Source organism: Dunckerocampus dactyliophorus, chromosome 3 (assembly GCF_027744805.1).
Source record: "Dunckerocampus dactyliophorus isolate RoL2022-P2 chromosome 3, RoL_Ddac_1.1, whole genome shotgun sequence".
In the NCBI taxonomy this organism is placed as follows: domain Eukaryota; kingdom Metazoa; phylum Chordata; class Actinopteri; order Syngnathiformes; family Syngnathidae; genus Dunckerocampus; species Dunckerocampus dactyliophorus.
The window spans coordinates 7,803,072-7,826,560 of NC_072821.1; the positions used below are offsets into that span (position 1 = coordinate 7,803,072).

A 23,489-nucleotide genomic window follows, 5' to 3' on the forward strand; every position below is an offset into this window, starting at 1 on the left:
ACCCCTAGACAGTCCATAACAATACACATAATAAGCACAATCTTGCACATTTTACTTGGTGGAGGTAACAAATACATAATTGCAGGAATGAAACCAAAGCTGAGCTTTTCCCCACATCAAATTCAAGCCTATATTGCTGTCATGTCACTCCAACACATCATCAATAATTGTCCCACTGGGTCCATACATTTCGGTAAACTGACCTCATCTTTGTGGTGAGAGAAAAAAAAAAAAAAAAACAACTGAAATGTGATCACGTACATTTACTGGAGGACAGTGTGTGTTATTTAGGGCCAATTCAAGATAATGCCAATTTAGCAGGTTTTAATTCCCTTAATTGAATCTTTGTGAAAATTAATCTCTGCGTAACGCTTCTCAGCGAACATTGGTGGTACAATATATGACTGTTTAAAAAGGAATGTAAAAAAACAGGGTAATTCAATTTGTAGCACGGTATATTCCTCAATTCAGCTATATATAGTATATACTGTATGCTTTACTGTACCTGACTTGTGCAACAAAATGGTATTCTCAAAATCTACATGTGGTATTCCATTCTTTACTTACGTCAAAGTGCAGGTCATGCTAGTTCTCGTCTGCGTCATTGGGTTCAATCAGTGAGCTCATTTATTGGTCATCTTGCTCTAAAAAAAGTCCTTCTCTAGAACATTCAGTTAGGTTCCGACAATGAGTCAACGTTTTGGAAATGGAAAATGTGTTTTAAATGCAATGCACTTCTTTTTTGTCCGGATATATACTCCTTGTATATGCATTTAAATGACTTTTTCTTCAATTTTCTTGCTTAAATCACCTTGCCTCCACATCTACACATGATTTAAAAGCCAAATCTTACTTGATTATGGATGAGACATGTCATAAACTGACTGTCATAAAAATCCTCACACTTCTCCTGGCGACTGAAAATGTTGAAAAGTAAGTCCACCAGCAGTCCATCTTCAAAATGTCAGCTGGGCTACTTAGCTGTTGGTGTGAAACTCGGGCGTGTTACACTTGCCTTACTGTTGTTTATAATGAACGCATCAGCAACATTAATGCAATTAAAAGTAAATGACGCACATCGGTGGCGGCTGCTGGTCTTTCAAACAGGGGAAGCTCTTTGCAGTCTGACATGCATTTAACATGATTTTAGCAACACTGTGTGCTGCCATTGTGGCTGGACTAACTAACAAGCTACTCATGTATGTACAAAGTGAGAAAATAGCTGTAGAACTGAATCGCTGTGAAAGAGAGTCGTCACATCTGCTCTGACCACTGTCTCAAAAAAAAAAAACCCTCACTCACTCCTGTGGCTGCTGGCAGTCAAAATCAAGCCCTGTTCTACAGACCCCCAGTGAAGCTCAGCTTCCCTGGAAGTGACGTTTTTTGCTGGTTTATCCAATCAGGGTCTTACTTTCTCGCTGTGAGCTCCCGTGAGCTGAAGCCCGAGCTTTATTGGAGATTTACCATAGCGTCCGCGCTACTGCTGAGGGAAGAGAGATCGCGTCAGAAAGCAAACTCACTCAACAGCAGATTAATACTCAACATACTCACAAAACGTGTTGTAGAGCGCTTTTAATGCAGCTTTAAAGGGTCACTGACATGATTTATCAACTTTGCTTAACTGTGTTCTATATTGTTTGGAATTATGTTCTATGGTTGTTTTTTTTTAAAGCAAACGGTACATTCGTAAAAAATAGCATTTTTACTACGCGGTTGGAGCAAGGACTCATTGTCGTCTGTGAAAAGAGGCGTTTAAGGAAGTGACGTCGGAAAAGGCGCAGCTCTCAGCTAAAGCCTAGTAAACAAACATTCGGAGAGTTAGCTCGTCGACTTCGTTCAGTATATTTTTCATCAAAATAGTAGTCATGCCAAAATGTTGTGTTGCCGCTGGCTGTTCACAGTGTCTGAGTGATACTGTAAGTTTGTTTTCTTTTCCAAGGATGAAGGTTTAAGACTACGATGAACAGAGAACGGCAGCCAAATGGACGCATCACCTCGCATTCTGTTCTTTGGTCATTTCATTTAACTGAAGACTGCTATTACGGAACAAGAACAAGAAGCATTTGGCTTGAAAGTACAGTATGAACGCATTTGGATGCTAGGACGAGACGAACCATGTCAGAGTTGCCACAGAACAGTAAGTCATATTTACATATTGTAAACACTATGCCACCATAGCGACAAGCATTCAAAGCATTATACATTGTTATAAAACTCAATTTCACAGCGATTGTGAGGATAAGCAGCATAGAAAACAGACGGATATTGAAATACACACTAAAACAGGCAATAAAGATCCCTTTACACTCATTAGGAAGCCATTTTAAAACAATAATTGAAGGATAAGCAAGTCCAAGGTAGTTTATACTTACCAGTCTCTTCATCTCCATGTCTCTTCCATGTCAGACATGCAAGTTTTATTGTCGGTGGTTCGAATAAATACGGCTTATTTCCCTGTTCTGGAAGTTCTCTATGTATTTCATATCCAGATGTTTCTTCCGCCTCGAAAACTATTCACACAACGCTCAAATTTTTGCTAAAATAACATCCTCTGTCTGGTTTGCCACCATGTCTGTTTACGTGTGAATACGCCTTCACCAACGTCACTTCCGGAAACGCTCCTTTTCAGGAACGGCAATGAGTCCTTGCTCTCGCCACGTACCCAAAATGCTATTTTTATGAATTTACCGTTCGCTTTCAAAAAACGAACATATTTAAGCAAAGTTGATAAATCATATCAGTGGCCCGTTAAGTCTACACATTAGATTAACAATGCATATTTGACCAATGATTTTGCTAAATTTCACCTTCAGCTTCCATTGTAGCGAATGAGCAATCGCCACTCTTGTACATGCTTGAATATGCTGTAAATTAAGACATGTACTTTCCTCTGTCCGTCCCAGCTCACTTATCCGCTACTCTTCTAACGTTACTAACTTTCCCCGCCTCACCATGTTGTGGAGGCGACCTGAAACTGTCATGACAACCTATATCATATTTTATCAGTGACTCACCACACACACAATCATGGCGCATGGACACCAAGGGTTCCTGCTGGAAAGAAAATTGTTGTAGCGTATGTGCATGCATGCATTCCTGATGTCACTTAAACTCATTCTATCAAACCGTGGTAACTGTACATGTAAGGATGCAAACACACATCTATCAGCTATGGTAAGAGTAGGTCACCTATACTGCACTGCGCCTCTCACCCTGAGACACTCATCCTTAGAGACACATCATCCACTCATTTCAAACAGACATGTCCTCCCCAGATGTCTGAATTAGTATCACACATTCATCACGACTCTTGTTTTGACATCAAACTGTCACAACACTTTACTTTAACTTTAATTAATTGCTGCGTAAATGAGTAAAAGTAGAGCTACTCTATTTATGGGTGAACAACCGCTTTCCCTGTAACTTTGAAATGTGGTATTCCTCAAGGTTTGCTTCTAAGACCCCTTCATTCTTGAAGTAAGTGATTGACGGAAAGTCTTAGGGCGTGGTCACCCTACGCCAGGAATGTCAAACTCATTTTAGCTGAGGGTCACATAAACATGTACAGCGACAAAATATAAACGAAACAATGCAGGTACATTGTGAAATGTTTTATAATTTTGCGTGCACGACCTACGCATGATGCATACGTTTGAGACAAGTATCCGTTACAGATAATGTATTTTTGCAAAGTACAAGCATGAAATCAGTACAACTTATCCGTAATTGTAATGAAGGAAAATCCTCACTGGGTAACTACTTATGTATTCACTTTTCACGCTCTGTGATTGGCCAGTCACACACAGCGCCCACCCCTATTTTGCAATAAAATAGATAGCTCGCTTTCACTGCTGTTTCACTGGCCTTTCAGCTTCAAGTGAAAATGAACTACTCTTACATCAGACCCACCAGCAATTTGTTTAGTTGGCATTGCCTTTTTCGCCATCATGAGTCTCCCAGTGGTGCCAATTATACTAATATTCTTTGAGCATTGAAACTTGTTGCATACACACAGGTTGCCCCATTCATCTCAAAATGGTATTCTCAAAATCTACATGTGGTATTCCATTCTTTACTTACGTCAAAGCTCGTTCGCTTGTCCCATTACGTCTATGATGCTGTATTACTGCAATTTCCCTGACTTTGTGATGTCTTATTTTGAGGCATCCTGATTATTTCTATTGTTGAAGGTGGCAGCTGTAATTAAAAGGCTTGCGAGAGGAGCGATTACATTAAATACATTACATTAAAGGACCCGTCTTTATTACGCACACGATTGTAGTCTCAGGTGCGCAAGCTTGCCGTCAGTTTTGACTTTTCAATTCTTTGAAGTCTGTCTGTAAATTCATATTATGATGTGTCAGTTATCATTGCAAACTTATAAGGAGCGATTGCATTACAGTCATTCTATGACTCGGCTACTTTGCACGTGTGCATGAAATCATGCCGTGTCATGGCCCTCCTCTTTCAGTCATGCCAAAGGAGAGCAAGTATGCCAAACCTGAGCACGGATCAGTCTGCTCACACTAACCAAACGTTCCGGTCTTTTGGTGTGAAGTGGGCGTAAGCACGGTGTGATTGATCTAGTGTTTCTTTGTTTGGGTTACTTTCATTGGGGTGGCCAAGGTGAGACCATTACTCACATAGTGGTGGGAATAAGTTGATGCCTGAAATGTCTAGATGGCCAGTGGGGTGGCCGGAGACTGACCAAGGGTGGCCACGGTCACCATTGGCCACCACGTAGCTCCACCACTGGTTACTTTGTTCACTGTTTACTCCTTCCAGGTGCTAATGACATCATAAGTCAACATACCAGTATGTGTACAATATACTCCAATTGCATGCACCTTGTTTAAATGTAAAAATGAAATTGAATATTTTCCAAGAACATTATATTTGAAATCTGACGGAATGAGTTAGTGCCTGAAATGTGTACAAATGGCAGCCAGTTGTCAAAGTGTAAAAGTAGCATGTCACAGTAAGCATATGTCTGAAAAGCAATAGCACTGTGTTTGTGATTTGTGTTCTTCACCGCCATCTGTGCATCCATCTGTCTGTCTGTCTGTCAAGCTGCAAACAAACTCTGAAACTTCTCAAAGTGCACTGATTGGGGACCTCTGATGAGATCATGTTAAAAATCATGTGTGATATGATTATTGTCGGATTCCGTTTAATTCTATGCGCACATACAGTCCTCTTTTTGTTTTTTTCAAATGACGTTAGTAATTCACCCAGTGGGTTGTGGGCAAAATGTTTTGGAAATGTTTTTAGAATTGAATATTTAGAATCATTACATCATTAACTTATGGGCTATTAGTTCCTAAGTCCCGCCCGTGCTTGTCCATGACGTTTTCCTTGATGGCGGCCTTGTTTTTCAACCTAGCTTGCTCAAATGCATAGATGTCCTTGGCAGGCCCCTGACGGTGCGTACGAAATTTTGGAATGATTCGGCTAAACACCCTGAAGCAGGAGTGATCAAAGTGTGGCCCAGGGGCCATTTCTGTCCCTCTACTTATTGAAAAAAATAAAACAAATTTGCTATTAATGAGATATACTTTGGGTTGGACAAATCATGCACATGCTTGAGAACCGCTTGCCGCGAAAAGTTCTGAGAACTTTGTGGAGGATGGAAAAGTCATGGCGAACCAAAAAGACAGTATCATGACCATCTCCACTCCATCTTGAAGCAATGCAACATTCCAACAACCAACTAGGAATCTCTTGCAGCTGACAGAACAAGGTGGCAGGACAGATGCCTTCAAAAAAAAGCCGCATCCATTCGAAAGAGACTCTCCACCAACGCCATCATCGCCGACAATACTACCAGAAAAGATTGGGGAATGGAGTTCGCTTTTCTGTCTGTGTCCTCAGAGTTTGGCCGCGCTCCTGAGGCATATGAGATCCCACGTCTCCAGGAACAACTCTTGCATCGGGTGCCATCATCGATAACGACAGATCACCGAAAGAATTACGGTAAAACTGCTAAAAGGGGCATTGAAATGGTGTTGTTATTTTAATATGTGTCATTTCAGTGAGCTTAATACAGGCCCACGCAGAAGGTCTCAGAAATTAATATTGTTTGGACATGGTGGAGTGACATTATAGTTTAAAATGATTAGTGCATTTTAACCCATTGTTGAGGTTAGAGCCCTGGCAACAGGCTTCTTAATCAATATGAAATAAACCACTGCAGTCCCAACACTGCACGTCACGGTGCATAACATCTTCACCCATGAATTGATTTCACTTTGCAAATTATTTTCTGCAATAGATGGAGGTGTTTAGCTTCAGCACCTTATGTTACGCTTTATTGAGGAAATGACACTGAGCTAATTACCAGTGTGTGAGTGTGTGTGTGTGTGTGTGTGTGTGTGTGTGTGCAGGCAGGCTGTTAAAAAGCTGCTCAGACATAGCCTGTTAGACATTAATCACCAGTGTTCAATAGACTAAAGGTGATATACCTCAGGCGGTGTGAAATACATTCATGCAGCATTGCAATTCCGTTGCCATCATAAAACCTTAATTAAGTGTGGAGGCAATGTTGCACGTAACATCTTTACAACATTCTTCATTGTCATACAGGTATAAAGGGAAGTTAACCACTGTATGATAAAACTAAAATAAAGTAAATTTACTCTCCCAAAAATGCCCAGTGGAGCGCGAACATGAAGAGAGCCTAGTGGTGTTTGTGTGGTGTTGGCATTCATTTGTGTTACTTTTATTTTAATTGTACAGATCCTTTTCCTGTGTAGCAGTAAGTTCCATTTCTGGCTGCATGGTTATGTCTGCAAGTTAGCCAATTGGAAAAAGGAAGCTTCAATGAACTAAGCAATCTTGTATCAAAGTCAGCAAAAAGATAAATAAGGAAGTCTTCTTTTACTGCCAATCACACGAAGCTACTGTAGTGGAGACCTAGGGAAAAATGGAAAGATTAAATCCTAGATAATCTCCTTGAAGTTGATATCTGATTAATTTAAGATATGATACATTATGGAAATGTTTCTAAAAATGTGGTTCATTCAGTCTAGGAAAAGGGAGGTGCAGATTTTAGATTAGTGACTAAAGTGAAAAATAAAAGACGTTCTGTGGTCGCATCACTACAATAGAATCAGTCTACATTTGGAACATGTAAGAAATAAGATAAATTCCCAGAATAAAATGCTAAAAGAAAAAATGATTAAAAATAAGAAGGCTGTTCTTTGTTGGCAGATCTATATATGCCCTGCGATTGACTGGAGGCCAGTCCATGGGGTACCTCGCCTCTCGCCCAAAGTCAGCTGGGATAGGCTCCTAGCGAGGATAAGCGGCATAGAATATGGATGGATAGAACATGAAACATGTTGTGTCGTGAAAAATACACTGAGTGTATTAGATAAGGTAGTTCAAAGCCAAATAATGGCTGGGTGTGACTGCATGCATGCGAACACATGCAGAAGACACTTTCACTGTTAACATGCCCAGGAAAGCGATGCCCTCTGAGAGCCAAAAATAACTCCAAGGCCAGTGGGCTTCTTCTGGGATTTCCACCCTAGCAGAGGGCTAATTAATTAGGCCTAATGTGACACAATGGTAAGAGAGATGCTTCTTCCCCACTTTTGTAGTATACACAAAGCACTGTTGATCTTTTTGTTTCTATGTCAGGTCAAATCGCAAACTGATTTATTTTTTTTTTTACTTTTAAGTGACAACAAGAAGTCAAGCTGAAGGCTACAAAAAATCAATGATGCTTTCTTGACAACTTGCGAGACAATTCCAGTGAGGAATCTCAAAAGTTGATGGAGTCTTCCCTATGGGCACTGAAGGACAAAAACTTAAAAAAAAAAGTCATTTCTCATGAAAAAATGACTCATTTCATAGTTACAAAATGGAATAACTAAATTCGACCTGATTTTTCACTGAAGTTGTGTAAAACTTGCTGCTTCAACCGACATTATGAAATCTGTGTACTTCACTCGACCTCATTTCAGCAGGCCCCAAACGATTTAGATGTACTTTTTGCTTTTTATTTTGATTTTTGTGACTTTTGCTGCATTTTTACTCCAATGTCACCATCTGTCCTATAATTTCTGCGAGTCGGTGCAGGAGGTGTTCCAGACTGTGTTCTAGTGTACTTCCGGACGGGTTTTGGGGACTGGGCTCCTTGCTGCGGCTCACGTGTTGCCGCCTGGATAGTGGCGAGGCGTGTGGGCGTGTTCAGTGGAAAAAATACGTGCTTGTTGGTCGCTCTCCGGGAGGTGAGGGCACTGATATGATCATACATTTTTTTCAAAATGTTCTCGCAATCTACCGGCAAATTCCCAAAGATCGATTAGTACCTCACGGTTGGCGAACACTGGTTTAAATGTTACTGTGCCTGTACAATTACTGAAAGCTATGGGAACAATTCAAAGTGCAAACAAATCAGAGGTCGACGACTAGTGCTGAACCTGAAGAGGTACCACTGTATGTGCGTTTCCGTGCACTATTTTGGCTGACGCTCTTACATAATGCAACTCACAAGACGACAGGAAAACCATAGAGGCTTGAGGGCAGTAGGCCACCCTGAAGTAAGCACTTAAAATCCCATCTATTCAATAAGACAAAGTGCATAGAGATCAGGTAAAGAAGTGCGCAGTAAGCTTGTGATCATTACACAGATGCATTCTGACAGCTGCTTCATTAAAAGACCATTTCAGTCCAGACAATTGTTTCTGCATGCATGGTCCATTTACAGTGCTGCACATTACGAGTGCTTTTACACCAGCCATTTTTCACATCCCCCAATTGCCTTTTAGGCTTTTAAATGTGCTTTATCTACTACTGTGGTTAGGTACTGGTTCATCCTTGTGCACTGTATAAACAGTTCCCATTCAACACATTAATCATACATTCTCAGTTTCAATCACAGCACCACAGCTGTGATAGGCAGCAATATTTTCAACATACATAATTCCATCCATACATTTTCTATGCCGCTTATCCTGATTGGGGTCGCAGGGTTATGCTGGAGCCTATCCCAGTTGACTTCGGGCGAGAGGCGGGGCACACCCTGGACTGGTCGCCAGCCAATCGCAGAGCACATATAGACAAACAACCATTCACACTCACATTCATACCTATGGGCAATTTAGAGTCACCAATTAACCTAACGTGCATGTTTTTGGAATGTGGGAGGAAACCGGAGTACCCGGAGAAAACCCACGCACACACGGGGAGAACATGCAAACTCCACACAGAGATGCCCAACGGAGATTCGAACCCCGATCTCCAGACTTTGTGGCCCGTGTGACTGTGTGCTAACCACTCATCCACCGTGCGGCCATACATAATTTTAACATACATAATTACTACTGTATTGAACCAAATATAAAAACGGCCCTCAATATACTGTAAGACGACCCCTTCATTTGAAGACTTATTGAAAAAATGTGTCAGTCAAATAACTGGTAGACTCCTAAGATGCTCAACAGCTGTCTCACCCTGCTTCATTGATCACCATTCTCTTAAAATTAGCTCCTCCTCTGTTGTATTCTAACTTTTGAGCCACTTTTTCTACACAGTGGTGTATGTGAATGACAGGAAGAAAAGCTCTGACTCGCTTGTGGAGAAGTCACCACCTGTTGGTTTACGTATATAAATCTATAAAGCCTGAATAAAAAAGATGAAATGTCTTTTTCAGATTTCTTTCTTGGGGAAAAAACACCACCTTATGTTAAGGTCAATACAGTATTTCTTGAAAGTAAATGTACTCATTTTGACACAGTATGCGTTTGCGGATGCATCTAAAATGTCTCAAAAAAGATATGCAAAAAATTATTCGTTTTCTCATAAAGCTGATAAAGCAGTGAGCCATTAAAGCTGAATGTCACAAGAGAAAGGAATACCCCACAGACGTTTTCATCATATAAGGACTTCAAATATCAAAAGATGAACTTAATCAAAAAATATGCATTCATGAGGAACAGGACAATAGCCAACTCACCTTTTTATACCTACCGCCTTTCCGTATCTATAGAATATCTTTGTGCTTGTTCAAGTTGAAAAAAAGCTACTGTAGGGGGGCACCAGGGGACTAAATTAGATTTCATGGAGAAGACATATTATGTACAGTCATCCTTCCTTTATCACCGTTAGTTGGTTCCAGGTCCTGGCCACGATAAGTGAATTTCCGCAAAGTAGGATTCAATATTAATAAATGGAACATTTTCCTAGTTTGAGAAATAGAAAACATGTCTATGACTTTCTAAATACTTGTTTTTACCATTATTAGAGCCATGTAGACATGAAATAACACCCCTATAGTCACCTTTACACTCCTATTACTCTTTGTTTACACCACATGACTAATGCGCTGGCTACAGGATCACTGCAGGGACACAAGAGATGGTCCCGGCGCCATAGCATGCTAGCGAGCTAACTAGCTAGCCTCCAATTTTTTATTCTAAACTTAAGAAAGGGTTTCAAACGGAGTGAGAAAGAAAGACAAAGAAAGAAGCCAAAAACATACTACTTCCACACAGAATAGGAGAAGAACTTCTTTTCACTCTATCATGTCGGACATGCTGCGGCTGATTACATGCAGTGTGACGGGAATGTAATGAAATGTCATGCCTCATAAATGCTTTGTGTCATTACTGATGCCTAATGGCCAGAATAATACATATCATTTGGATTTCAGTATTTTCAGACTAATAAAGGGCCATAGTCCAACACGAAACAGCGATTATTTATTACATTAAAAAAAAGTAATAAAGTCAGGGAGCGATATTCGATCCGCGATGTAGCGAGGGACGATTGTATAACAGTCCCTCTGTTACATACTGATGAGCCTACATAGCCACTGTACAGGCCTACATAGTATACAGTAAAATAAAGACTATTTTTCTTAAGATGTCACTTTTTGGTTCTTCAAAACTCAATGGTAATCAGAACCTCCAGGATTTTGCAGACTTTTTTGTGATTGCTGTGGACAAAAATGCTTCATTTTTCACAAAGCGTTGTGAGGCTTCTTTTTTTCAGTCACACTGCATCAGCTTGTGATTTTATAAATCTGTTATCAATGTTTTAAGTATTCTTTGTAACTCCAAAAAGCACAGGATTTCAACAAATCGCTGCATTCGCTGCCCTTTTTACACGTGCGACCAAGTCACACAAATGCGTGCATAGTTTGGCAAACAAACACCAGCAAAAGCCACCTTATTGTCTGTGGTCTGCTCTCTCGTCCAAAAGTTGCAGACATGCCCTGTGTACGTTTTACACTTGAAAAGCGCCTGTCAATCGCAAACTTCCGTTTATCTCCCAACACGTTTACCCCTGTTTTTGTTGTAAATATTGGGCACCATTACTCAGGGACAAATTTGACTGACGAAATTGAGGATGATTGGACAAAATGTGTGAGGAAATTGTTGCAGCATCGCGAGATCTTGGAGGGAGGGGGCAATGGTGCGATGTTAAACTGATGAATCTAATCAAATGTGGCATTCTCTTCTGTACAAAAATCTTATTACAACTCACTCCCTACTCACTTTGCTACGGAGCCCCTAAAGTTAGTTAGAGGTTATAGTTACAGATTAAAGGATACTTCAAAATTGTACATTGCAAATACAACTTTGGATGTGTACTTTTTGTATATGTTAGATTTCATAAAGCATGTCTTTGATGGTTATTTTGTCACAGCCACTCACATAAAGAACAAATTCCGCTTATTTTCAATGTTACAGGCTATAAAGCAGGACGCCCATTGGTCTCGGCCATATCTGTGATGCTGTGTGTATTCACAATTTGCGATGCTGCGCACCTTCTGGCCAAAAAACAATACTTTCCTAGTGAAAAAAGCCCAAGGATATTTGCACATTATCAACAGCATCGCACTCAATGTAGCATCAGGACATTTCCCCTGATGGAGGGAAGCAGTGATACAGCAACGATAGCGTGCTTCAAATCTATATTTTGGTCACACACGTTGACTGTAGTTACTCTTTGGAATAGACCATCACCCTCACACACCTATGACACTTCATGCAGTAGGTACGTCAAACATGACATCTTAATGCCCCACCATCAAGACAAGAAATAACGCTGTGAAATAAAATGTAATAAAACAAAAATCAATTAAAATGACGCACCCTTTGAAGACACATAATGGAGAGGCAACAGGAAGGTGTTAGCAAAGTAATAGTGTTAGTTTGTGGTGTTTTATAGGCGCTGCACATGTGTACATGTACGTCTGTGTGTGTACAGTGTACACGTCTTTACTAAATGTTTTGTTTAAGAAGTCCAGTTGATGTGATTTAAATACTTTTATACTTTTCTTTTGATTAACTCAGTAGGCCATCACAAAAGTACAAATTTAATAATAGCATGATGGGGTACACTCCCTGGGCACCATTGATGTTAGAACTGCCACTGATATAATCGCAGACATCGCCACAGTGGGTCTGCCTCCTGTCGTAGCATGTCTGTCCCCCAAGGTAGCATGTTAGCTACTGTAGCTCAATGACCGAGCCCGGGATGTCATCATTAAGCCATGTTTCCGAGAGCACATAATCACAACATTTTCTCACAGTCTGTTGAATCGATGTCAAAAGGCGTACATGGTCCATTTTATTGTCCGAGGAGCAAATATTGGACAGGATGATCGATGGAAAAACCGTCTCGTACAGGTTAGCCGTTAGCCTAATCCTGATCCTTCTGCTTCCTCTCACACAGCCCGTGGCGCTTTCCCACTACTGCGGTTACAGCGCAGTAGTGGGGGTCGAGGCTGAGGTTGGCTGCCGGAGGATGCCTAATTTCTGTAGTTCCCTGGTGTCCTCTGGTTTTAAAGGATAACTGCGCTTTTTTTGGAATTTTGCCCATCATCCACAAACCTTATGGGAAACATATCTTTCCCTTTTGGTGCGTTATAGTTAGCATGAGAGAGCTAACAATGCACGTCATGGGACACACCTATTTCAACTATAAAGCCCTCTAAAAAGCTTCCAACAAGGTTTTATGGTTTTATATACATGCAGTAACAGGTACATTCATGATAACATGCAATACTTAATATTTTGATCATTTAAACATTACCAGAACTTCTTTCTTGGGCGCATTGATTTCACATCTAGCGCAACATCTGTCAACAACAGCAGCATGTCAATGTTTGCTACTATTAATCATGGCAGACGTTGTGAAAGCCGCCACCGACAACTACTTTTGGACAAATGAGGATCCACAACCTTATCTTTTTGAGCCTGAATATACGGAGAATGAGCTACAGTCCGCAAAAAGAGAGAGTGAAACTTTGTAGCAGATGGAGGGTAAGTCATTACACCGGCATGACTTGGTGGTGTAAATGTGGATCTTCCCAAGGCGAGCAGGACATTGCTCCAAGAGATTGCATTACAATGAACAAAGAATTGTTGGCGCTAACAAACCCTTCAGTGATAGAAAATGTTTTCCACCTAGCCAAAATAAACCGGACCGGACAGACGACTGTCCATCGAGTAAGTCATAGGAAGTGATATTAATTGTGATACAAGGAGCACATAGCGCATGATATCACAACTCTATTCCATCTCCTATCACATTGTTTTGGATTGGGCCCGCTACCTCTCGGTAGTGGCGTGAGGCGCTGCATCACTACACCAGAAAAATAGTTCTTCGTGTTAGCTGCTACAATAAAAATGTCGATGGTTTTATATGCAGGTCAGTTATGTAAATAGAACGTTTTGGCATTTTTGGAGTTTTTTTAGTTGAAATAGGTGTGTCCCGTTACGTGCATTGTTAGCTCCCACATGCTAGCTGTTTTTCTCTCTTTAGAACACGCAGAAAAGAGAAAGACTTGTGTGATCATGTTTTACATAAGGATTGGGGATGATGGGCAAAATTTAAAAAGAAAGTGCAGAAAATTAAACCTAAAACATTTATATGCGAGAACAACGCTGAAAACCCACAGCATTTCCGTGTGTGGAATTAAATTATGGAACGGATTGAGTAAAGAACTCAAACAATGTACAGAGATGAGCAAATTCAAAAAACAATACAAGCAGTTGATGTTTGCTAAATACAAGGCAGAAGAGTCCTGATTGTTCTGTCAGGTTTGTTATTTTATCTTATTTATTTTTTTATTTTCTATTTTATTTTATTTTATTTTATTTTATTTTTTATTTATTTAATTAAATTTTATTATTTATTTATTTATTTTTATTTATTTATTTATTATTATTTTTTTTTATAATTTTCTTTGTTGTGTTTAAAAAAAAAAAAAAAGCTTTGTTCTTATTTATTTATTTATTTATTTAGTATTGTCATCATTATTATCATTATTATGAATGTTCTTTCTTTTTTTGGGGGGAGGGTTATCTCACCGTTATCTATTATGTGTTATCCTGACTATCACTGAAAACATGACATGGAATCCAGGAAGTGAACTACATGTACTGTACTAGATGTAGAATGGATGGGGGGTAGGATTAAATAAGCTTTGCTTCTTCCTACTCCTTTTGGACATGTGGAACTGTCAAAGAATGATTCACGAGATGTATTCCATTGTAACCTTCATGTTCAAATAAACTAAACCAAACCAAACCAAACCAAACCAGTTTTCCTTTAACGTCCATTAAAGAGCTGCTGCCGATGTTTAACAGCAACTTCCAACAGTACACGTTGTGGTGAAAGCAACCACAATGCTTAGAAAAACATGTAAACACATCAGGAGAGAGATTGGCTGCTGCGTCCAGTCGCGCCGCCATCTTACCCTATCAGAATAAAAGCACACGATTATTTTCGTATGATTTCTTTGGCCAAGCTCCGCGACCCACTGAAAACGAGTCCGCCATCACCTGAGAATCACTGGCGTAAACTAAGTATCATGCGATTTGGTGTTGGATGTGTTATCCGAGAGGGCTGAATAAACAAGCAACGCTACCACTGTACCAAAGGATCGAAAACAGCCGTTTGCTATGCAAAATACTGTACGATAACACAGACAGGATAGCAGAACTGAAGCAAAATCTTAACCACACTGTCATCGAAAATCATACAAAAACATACGACTCATGTGAAAACAGGGGCGTTCGAAAATCAAGGTTTGACTGCGCTGTTTAAGAAACTGACAGTCAACGTTGCTGGTTGCAAAATACACATTTCCACCACCACTTTCAAAGCATGGGGATAAGGAATGTTTACAATGAAAACACATTCCCACCAATAGAGGATACAGTATATTGGTAGGATGTGTAAGTTTCAAATATTCCGATCCAAATCTTACCATCTAACTGCTGTCAGTGGTTGTTTGTTTGATAAAAACAAGCTACCCTCGGTTGACCTCTGAAAACATACATAAATATAACAACGTGCCAGTCTTTTGAACAGCTCTTTGAAAGGAACGTCTCCAACGGATCCGCCTCCCTTCGAAGAGTCATCATCTCTATATTAAACTGATCTTCTCCACAGTTCTGCATGTGATCTATGTTTTAAACTTGAAGCCACCCTTGAGCTCACCATGTACAAACCACAAAGCGGATACTCAGTCTCATGATTCAAAGTGAGCGCTCTGTACTGCAGTACATTTGGAAAATAGATCTATAATAGAAGGTAAAAATGCAGCAATGTGCTTGTTCCGTGTGATGGAGGACTACTGATGTCCTAACATTTAATCGAACATGAAAAAGTAATGGCAATGATATTGTTTTTTTGGTTTCGAACATGCTTAAGCTACATCAACAAACATGTTTACACAATTCACCATGTCCGAAAAAGAACAGGAAGAGGCAATTCAATCCCACCCATTCTCTAGCAATTACTGATGGTTTGTTCACTTCCAGTCTTTAATATTCTATATTCTTAAGTAAGTCGTATCACTTAATTAAGCAAAAGATTCAACATCGCAGTTCAGTCTTATTGACTGTTGAAACAAGTTAGCAAGTGAGTCTATTATCACATAAAGTTCAGATTTTAAAAAAAAGCCACTGTGCACAAAGCGACACTGGTCTTGCATGAAAAGATGCAGCCCTCAAATTTCTAAAGAAAAAAAAAAAAACACTTGCAGAGGGAAAACTGACGATGACCTTCATATAGCCTGTAAAAAAAAAAAAAACTGTGACAGACTGGTCTATCAAAGAACTGTGAAAAGTGTTCCAAAAAACAAGGACAGGGCGAGGATTCCACTTACTGAATATCTGTTATTTGTGTTGCATTTTGTAGGCTTTAATTCTAACAAAAGGAATTGAATTTACAGCATGAGCTATCAGGTGTTGAGGATTGTGAGAATAAATACATACTAATACGCTCCAAATGCATGTCAAACATACAAACAATAATTATTAATTCCCATAGAAACAGATGAACCTGGTAACTGAGTGCTCTGCAGACTGTTCCAGCAAGAAGGGCAGTTTCAAAGATGTAAAACCATAAACCATATGCATAAACAAACCACACAACCAGTTATTTTGTACACGAACCCGGCAAACCTTAAAGCGGGTGCACAAAGAAATATTAAAAAGATCAACATCCGTGAGAATAGAGGCCTCCTGCAACACACAAATCATTATGAAATGTGTAAACAGTAGTGAGCGACAAAATGTTGCGTGCATAAGGACAATCCGGAAGACCAGGTAGAGTAAAAACATGTAGCACAATGTGATGAGCAATAGGGACGAAAGCTTGCGTGTCGGCCCGGTGATTCACCGGCTGGTTTTTGCCGCTAACCTGTTAAAAAGGTCACGGTATCTTTTTTAGACACTCTCTTTCAACGCAAAAAGTTAGCTACCTTTGTTTCGAAGCAGTATGTGTCAGTCTGTGTTCTTCATGCTCCAGCTAGGCCACGTCTGAAGTGCCCAGCGGAGAAGCTACTAGCACCCGCACCCATGGGTTTTAGCCTCCTTGTAAGAGTCCTCTCAAGCATGCGAGTACGAGCCAGGTGGGGAGAGGTTCCAAGGTTACACAAGCTTTATATAATTACTTCACAATGTGTGTTTACATGATCATTTCGGAAGATTTTGTCCAAAAAAATGTATGTGACCCAATGTTTTTTATCATGGCCAGGGTCACCCCTCCCTACAAGCAGAGCACGCGATGTGCATAGAATCGCACTACCCATGGGGGCCCCATTTTGTGGAAGGGGGACTGCAAGAAGGAATACCCACACTTCTCTGTCTCCAGCCTAGTTCTAACAGATGGACTCTGAGGGGTTCCCTGGCCAGTTGCGAGACTTCAGCTTTCACTTGGTCTCACCTCAAATGTCTCCTGGATATTCCAGGTACACCTTGCCAGGAAGGCTTCCAAAATCGTTGCCAAAGCCACCTCAGCCAGCCTTTACCAAACAATTACCAATTACATTTTCATCAATAATAAGTATTCAGCCAATAGTGACACGAATCTCCCAAATACACAGCACAAACAATGAAGTGCGAGGTGCAATCATCCAATTAACGTCAGTTTAGTGTTAAAATGACACTTCCAGTGCAGAAAACAAAGTAACCAAGACGTCAGTATGACATATTGTTGATTCTAGGCAATAGATTGGACCCAGCGGCGATGTTTTAAACATATCAGCCTTTTGTCACAACACAGCCATGCAGCATAATCAGAATCAATTTTGTCATTATCACGAATGATAATATTGAAAACCATTGACCCATGGAGGCCGCCACTTACCTGGTGCTGTCCAGAGAACAATATCCACCGGGACCCCTTTAGTTATATATACTGTATATATATAGTATACTATATATTGTATAGTATAGTTTGCTTTTCTTTGCTTTGAATACAGTATTGCTTTCTGATCCAAGCTAAATGCATACCATTGGTTGGGTCTCTGAACCAAGTCCATCCCATCAGTAGAGGCTACTTAAGAGTTAACCCTCGCCTGCTCACTGCCCCACTGTCTCAGTCGTTAGGGTTCCAGGTCATTGGTCATCCGGTGTGATGGAGGTCTAATGGATAAAGTGTGTAAAGTGTTGCATTTGTGTTTAATACCCAATACAAATCTGCATCGATAATACTGTGTGATACGTGCTTCTTTTGGAATCTGCACAAAGGCAGATTGGGAGAAGAAAGTCCAATATATGTTAATGAAGCCCATGCTGATTTAACCACGGATGAATTCAGGGCACATGGATAAAACTAGTGTGATTGGGGACAACGAACATGAAAAGAATAACGGAGACAAAAAGGTCAAAATAAGCGCTTCGTTCGTCTAAATATTAGAATTCACTTGGCCATAAGAGCTTCCATCTCAACACAATTTGCATATGCTTTTGCTCCCATCTTGAAATTCTCTGCTCATTTTCTGCTCTCTTTTTCAGTTCCATCTGCCATTCAGTCTCTGCCTTCCCGACTGCCCTCGCACACCTTTTAAAGTGTAAGCAACGTCTTTTATGTTGTGTAAGAGCTTTTGGTCATGCTCTGCCGTACATCAAGCCTACATGCATTTCATATATAAATGATATAACTCATGACTTAATGGCGTGACTGGACGTGACAAAGCGTAATTCATTATCTTCAAAAAGCAGCTAAAGACATTAAATGCTCTTACGCTTACCCTAAACACTATTCTACAGACAAGTACAGTAGTGTATGTCACAAAAGTGAGTACCCCTCACATTTAAGCAAACATTTTATTATATTCTCAAGAGACAATTATCAGTGAATAGTAAATCATTCTGCTAAAGTATATCCAAGTTTCATTTCATTCAGAAAGCGTCACATTTTTTGTTCCAGTGAGTTTTGAACTGAGAATGTAATAGCCTATTCTTTGATAATTGCATTTCAATACTGTAAATGATGACCCTGCTGTGAAGCAACAAAACAAACAGTAAAATAATATACTGATAAATGCTTGAGTGTCAGCATCCACATAACTTATTGTTACTTATTATGAATACATCTACTCCACAAGCAAAATAGGGAGATGCATGCATGTTTCTCCTTGTGCGGGCGTACTTGCATGCCTGCCTGCACTCATGTGATTGTCTCAAAGGAAGTAAAGGTGCATGCGGGGTTGGAGACCTACAGCCAGGCAGGCCAAGCTGTGTGGAGAGAAACCTCAACTGACCCATGTCGGACGCACACACATAAACACACTGTTACACTGTATGATGTGTGGCTACAAAAAAGGAGGAAGGAAAGCTAATGACATTAAAAAAGAGGAGTGCTAAAGAAGTATGTGAAAGGGAAAATGCAGTTGAAGATAGCTAATGCAGGAAAGGGAAAATGCATTCATGACAGAAGCACTGTGAGCACGGAAACTCTTGTTTGTTCCTAGCCCAAGTAACAGCTTGTTCTGCCCTCTAGTACAATAACTGGTTGGCTGGATTCACACAAACTCAAAGACATGTGAGTGCATCTACCTTTTTAGCCGTTTCCAGACTTTTATTCTGTTATTTTTCTCTCAGTTCTCAAATGTATGCATACTTGCTTTATCTTTATATAGGGCTGTACTAAAACCAAATAAAATGGCCTTTTAGGTTAGGTGATTAGGTGATCAGGCAATGGAAATTGACTTTTTAGAAAATGCTGGCCAGGAAATCACTTAACACTCGTGCAATATTCAGTAACTTTACACTAACTAACTTTACTAACTTGATTTCCACTTCATGGTATAGCTACTTGCAAATCTACTCACTGCTGAAACTATTCGATTGGCAAAAGCAAGTACTATTAGGTCATATTTCTCATACCCCGTCAACTGGAAATGACGACAATAAACACAATGCTAACGGCAGTGTACCCTATTGTGTTGTACCCTACTGTGCCTAAAAGGTTCTGTCCCATACTGCCGTTCAACGATTACTCTGTTGAAATATTTATGTCAGAAGGTGTCATTTGGCAGAATATTTCATTTTTTTGGCCATGGACGGTACGTAGAACAGCATGAGTAAGGTCTCAGAAGCGCCTGTCTAACTATGAATAACGTCTTTATTCAGCCCAGCTTACGGAACAACGAGCACCTTAGTAACGTCTGCTTAAGTATGGGTAACGAATAAAACGGCTGAAGGTCTATCTACGTCTATTTACTGTATATTTGAATCACTATTATCTTGGAATACTATTAGTTTTGGAGTACTATCACACTTTGAGTTCCTGCGCAGGGAACTTCCATAAGCAGCTTCCTGCTCTAAAGGAGAGGAAGCGTGACAACAAACGATCTGCCTACATGAAATATGAGTATATAACATGTCATGGCTGTGAAAACATTTTTTTTTTCTCCCCTATTGTTGTCAAAATGTTGTCATGTTGCGTATGGATGTGTTCCGTCGCTCGAAGAGAACGAGCTGTCTGCCTGACCAAACAGTCATAAAAGTTTAAAAAGCGGTAAGATTCCGCCCAAGGAACGGTGAAAACAGCAGAAACACACTAGGTTAACATCTGGGAACTGCCAAGCGCTATTCAAAGATGGCTGGTGGAAATTTTGACCAACGTCAAAGTCCAAAGTTTGGAATGGCTAGCGTCATCTGTCAACATCTAGATACGTCTGTAAACCAGCTGAAAAAGGAATAGAAAAGAGTAAAACAAAAAAACGTACACCTTTGTTGTTCAGACGGAACCATTAAACGGCGCAGTGGGACAAAGCCTTCAGCTGTGGATGCTGCAATTGCAACTGTGCTCCTTAGTCTCCAATTTGCTGCAGGCCTCCCCTTTTTTGCTGCCCTCACTAAAACTAAAATAAAACTTCTGTTTGCTAGCATGTCTTGGCACGACCAGCGTGTTCATGCAGCACAGTTCTTGCAGCTTTCCGCGGTTCTATTTTGAAATGAAAAACTAACCTTTAAAATCTGGTACCGTGCTGTGGAAAAGTGGCAACATTTTGTCCATGTGTCTCCCCTTTTCTGGAAATGTGATACATCGAGTATTTTGCTCATGATAAATGACGCTTCCAAACTTTTTTGTGCCATTAATTCCTGTTTGAGACTGTTAAAATGCTATATTCCTGGAATGGTACCACCTCACTTATTCTCCTGTCCAGCCTTCCCTCCGCAGGCAGGAGTACCTCCTGCTCCGTTTCTTCTTCCACTCTGCCAGCCTGGGCTAATTGTTATATTGTTTTAGCTCTACAGCCACCCCGAGGAGGAAGCAGATCGCTACCGTTTCTGACCCCGCGTTGGTGGGGGAGTGGGATGGGGAATTGAACAAGCATTGGCCGTCAGAGCTGGTTAGCCTCACAGAGGTCCTGTCACTACTGGGCTGACAGTACAAGCCTAGCAGGGCCTCCAGCAATTACCAGCTCCCCAGTGGACGGGGGGGTAGGCACACTAGCGCCTGGGGGACAGCTATGAGCGGAAAGGGTGGGGGGTGTGGGGGTGAGGAAAGGAGGGGATGCCTCATTAAGGGGTGAGGTAGGGTAGTGGATAAACGACAAATGAGTGTGTGTGTGTGTGTGTGTGGTTAAGTGTGGTGGTTAAATTGTTTGGTTTAAGAGCTTTGATAGTTAGGGGAACAAAGTGGACTGTGTGCAAAACAGCACTGAAGGCAAGATGAATTAAGCAAACGTACTACACAGAATTGATTGTTTTGTGTTATAGGCCCTTGGAAAATAAGGCTGTTTTCTGTTATCGTCTATAAAATGACCATTTAAAGGATTGAATCAATGAGGGAAGGAGCTGTTCAGGGAAAATGAATAGATGTAGTCAATTACATCTAAGTGGGGACACAAGTGTGCAGGTTGTTGTAGGGAGAAATGTGTGTGTGTGTGTGTGTGTGTGTGTGTGTGTGTGTGTGTGTGTGTGTGTGTGTGTGTGTGTGTGTGTGTGTGTGTGTGTGTGTGTGTGTGTGTGTGTGTGTGTGTGTGTACGTACGGGTGCATGTTAACCTGATGCCATGACCTGGCTCCTGACTCACAGGGACAGTGGGACAGTGACACAAGCAGCAGCACGGGGCCCCTACAACACTACAATGCTTCTCAGTGGTCCCATTTAAATGAAATATAACACCCTCCGGTCATATCATGTTTGTATCTTGATATCATGATTTGACTGGGTGCTGAGTTTTGAGGATGTAATTGGCGTTGGTCCCGTTGTCAACAAATGACACTACTCAGGCTGTTTCTAACCATGCATCCTCGGCGATCTGACCACATCAACACAAGTGCAGATGTGGATGCAGATAGTGTCAATGCAAATGCATCCTTGGCCAAACAGAAGGGGTTGATACAGATGTGTCTAATATACTCATCCCCTCTGTGGAAGTGGAAGTAGAAACTCATTTGCTTAGTAGAAGTGCCATATCATTCTCTGGCGCCCCTGCAAAGATAATGGCGGCCATATTTTTCAACCAATCTGGCCCTAAATTTTATAGACATGTGTGTTTGTCAGTCAGTCCCAAATTTTGGCTAAACACTTTAAAGGTACAGTGGGTGTCTTGCATTGAAAAATTTCTAAATCAATCTGACTTACCAGGCACAACTTTGGGGTTTTAATAACTACCACCAGGCAGTGTATTTGTCAGAAAAAATAATACGGCAGGCAGCACAGAAGGGGTGCATGTTTTGCCAAATTTTCCCCCGTTTGTGTGCAGAGGTTCAGCAGTTAGAAGAGTGACGTCACATGCAGAAATACACGAAGTAGTGAAAAAATTAGGACACCTCATGGGCAAATGTAATTATGCATTTGCTTCACACAAGAGACGAGATTCTAATGTGAATTTGCGTACTTTTAAGTGCTCTCATGATCAGAACCCCCAAGGACAATTAAAAACAAGCCATAGATATTTAAAAAACAAACAAAAACCCAAGGTCCCCAAACTATTAAAGTGGGTCTGTGCTTTTAGGTCGAAGCAGCTTTGCAAATACTCTTGTAAACTTGAGCTTTTTACTGAAATAAGGTGCTTTTTTCATGTGTAAGGGCAACATCTCCACCAACAGTGCTGAGATTGTCACTGAGGTTAATGAATTGTGCCTGGTAATTATTAGTGTCTAAGACAAAAAGGGCCCTTTTAATGTAACAGTTTGCTTTTGCTACAAACTCCAGACTACAGTTCAACTGATATACAGAAGTCTGGAAAGAAGTGAGCCTTACGTAAACATGGATCTACTCATTTTAGCGGGTTGTAATATGTACCCATCTTATAAAGGTGACCTGAGAAGCATTGGGTTAGGGAGCCCGTGCTACCCGGACTAACTGTTGCAAAAACGTAATTAAGCCCAACTGACTTCACTTTTTATCCAGGAGCATCTGACGCTTTTTTTTGGCAATTAGACCAATGTGTGTAGCACACACCTGCATTATCCCTGCATTTTACCGGCAGGGATATTATTTTTTAATGTGTTGCACCACTCTTATCTGTACTCCTAGATAGAAAAATTCTACTTGATCCACAAGCCATGCTTTTCATCCTCTCCGCCATAAGTCATCAGATACTCCTGGAAGCCATTCCCACATGAAATCTCATCATCCCAATCTGTCTTTCATCTCTCTTCCGCCAATCTCGCCACTATCATCTCATCCCTGGTTTAGCCATTCCTCGGCCGTGGGAATGGCTCTATCGTGATAGTCAGCTCCATGTGGAAGGAGTGCTCCTCCTCTGAGTCCACT

General features: G+C 40.7%; 1 protein-coding gene across 5 annotated transcripts in view; it reads right to left on the reverse strand.

Moving 5' to 3' along the window:
* Nucleotides 1–23,489, reverse strand: part of LOC129178146 (MAM domain-containing glycosylphosphatidylinositol anchor protein 1) — a 214,328-nt gene that overhangs the window by 101,386 nt on the left and 89,453 nt on the right. The window lies entirely within an intron of this gene.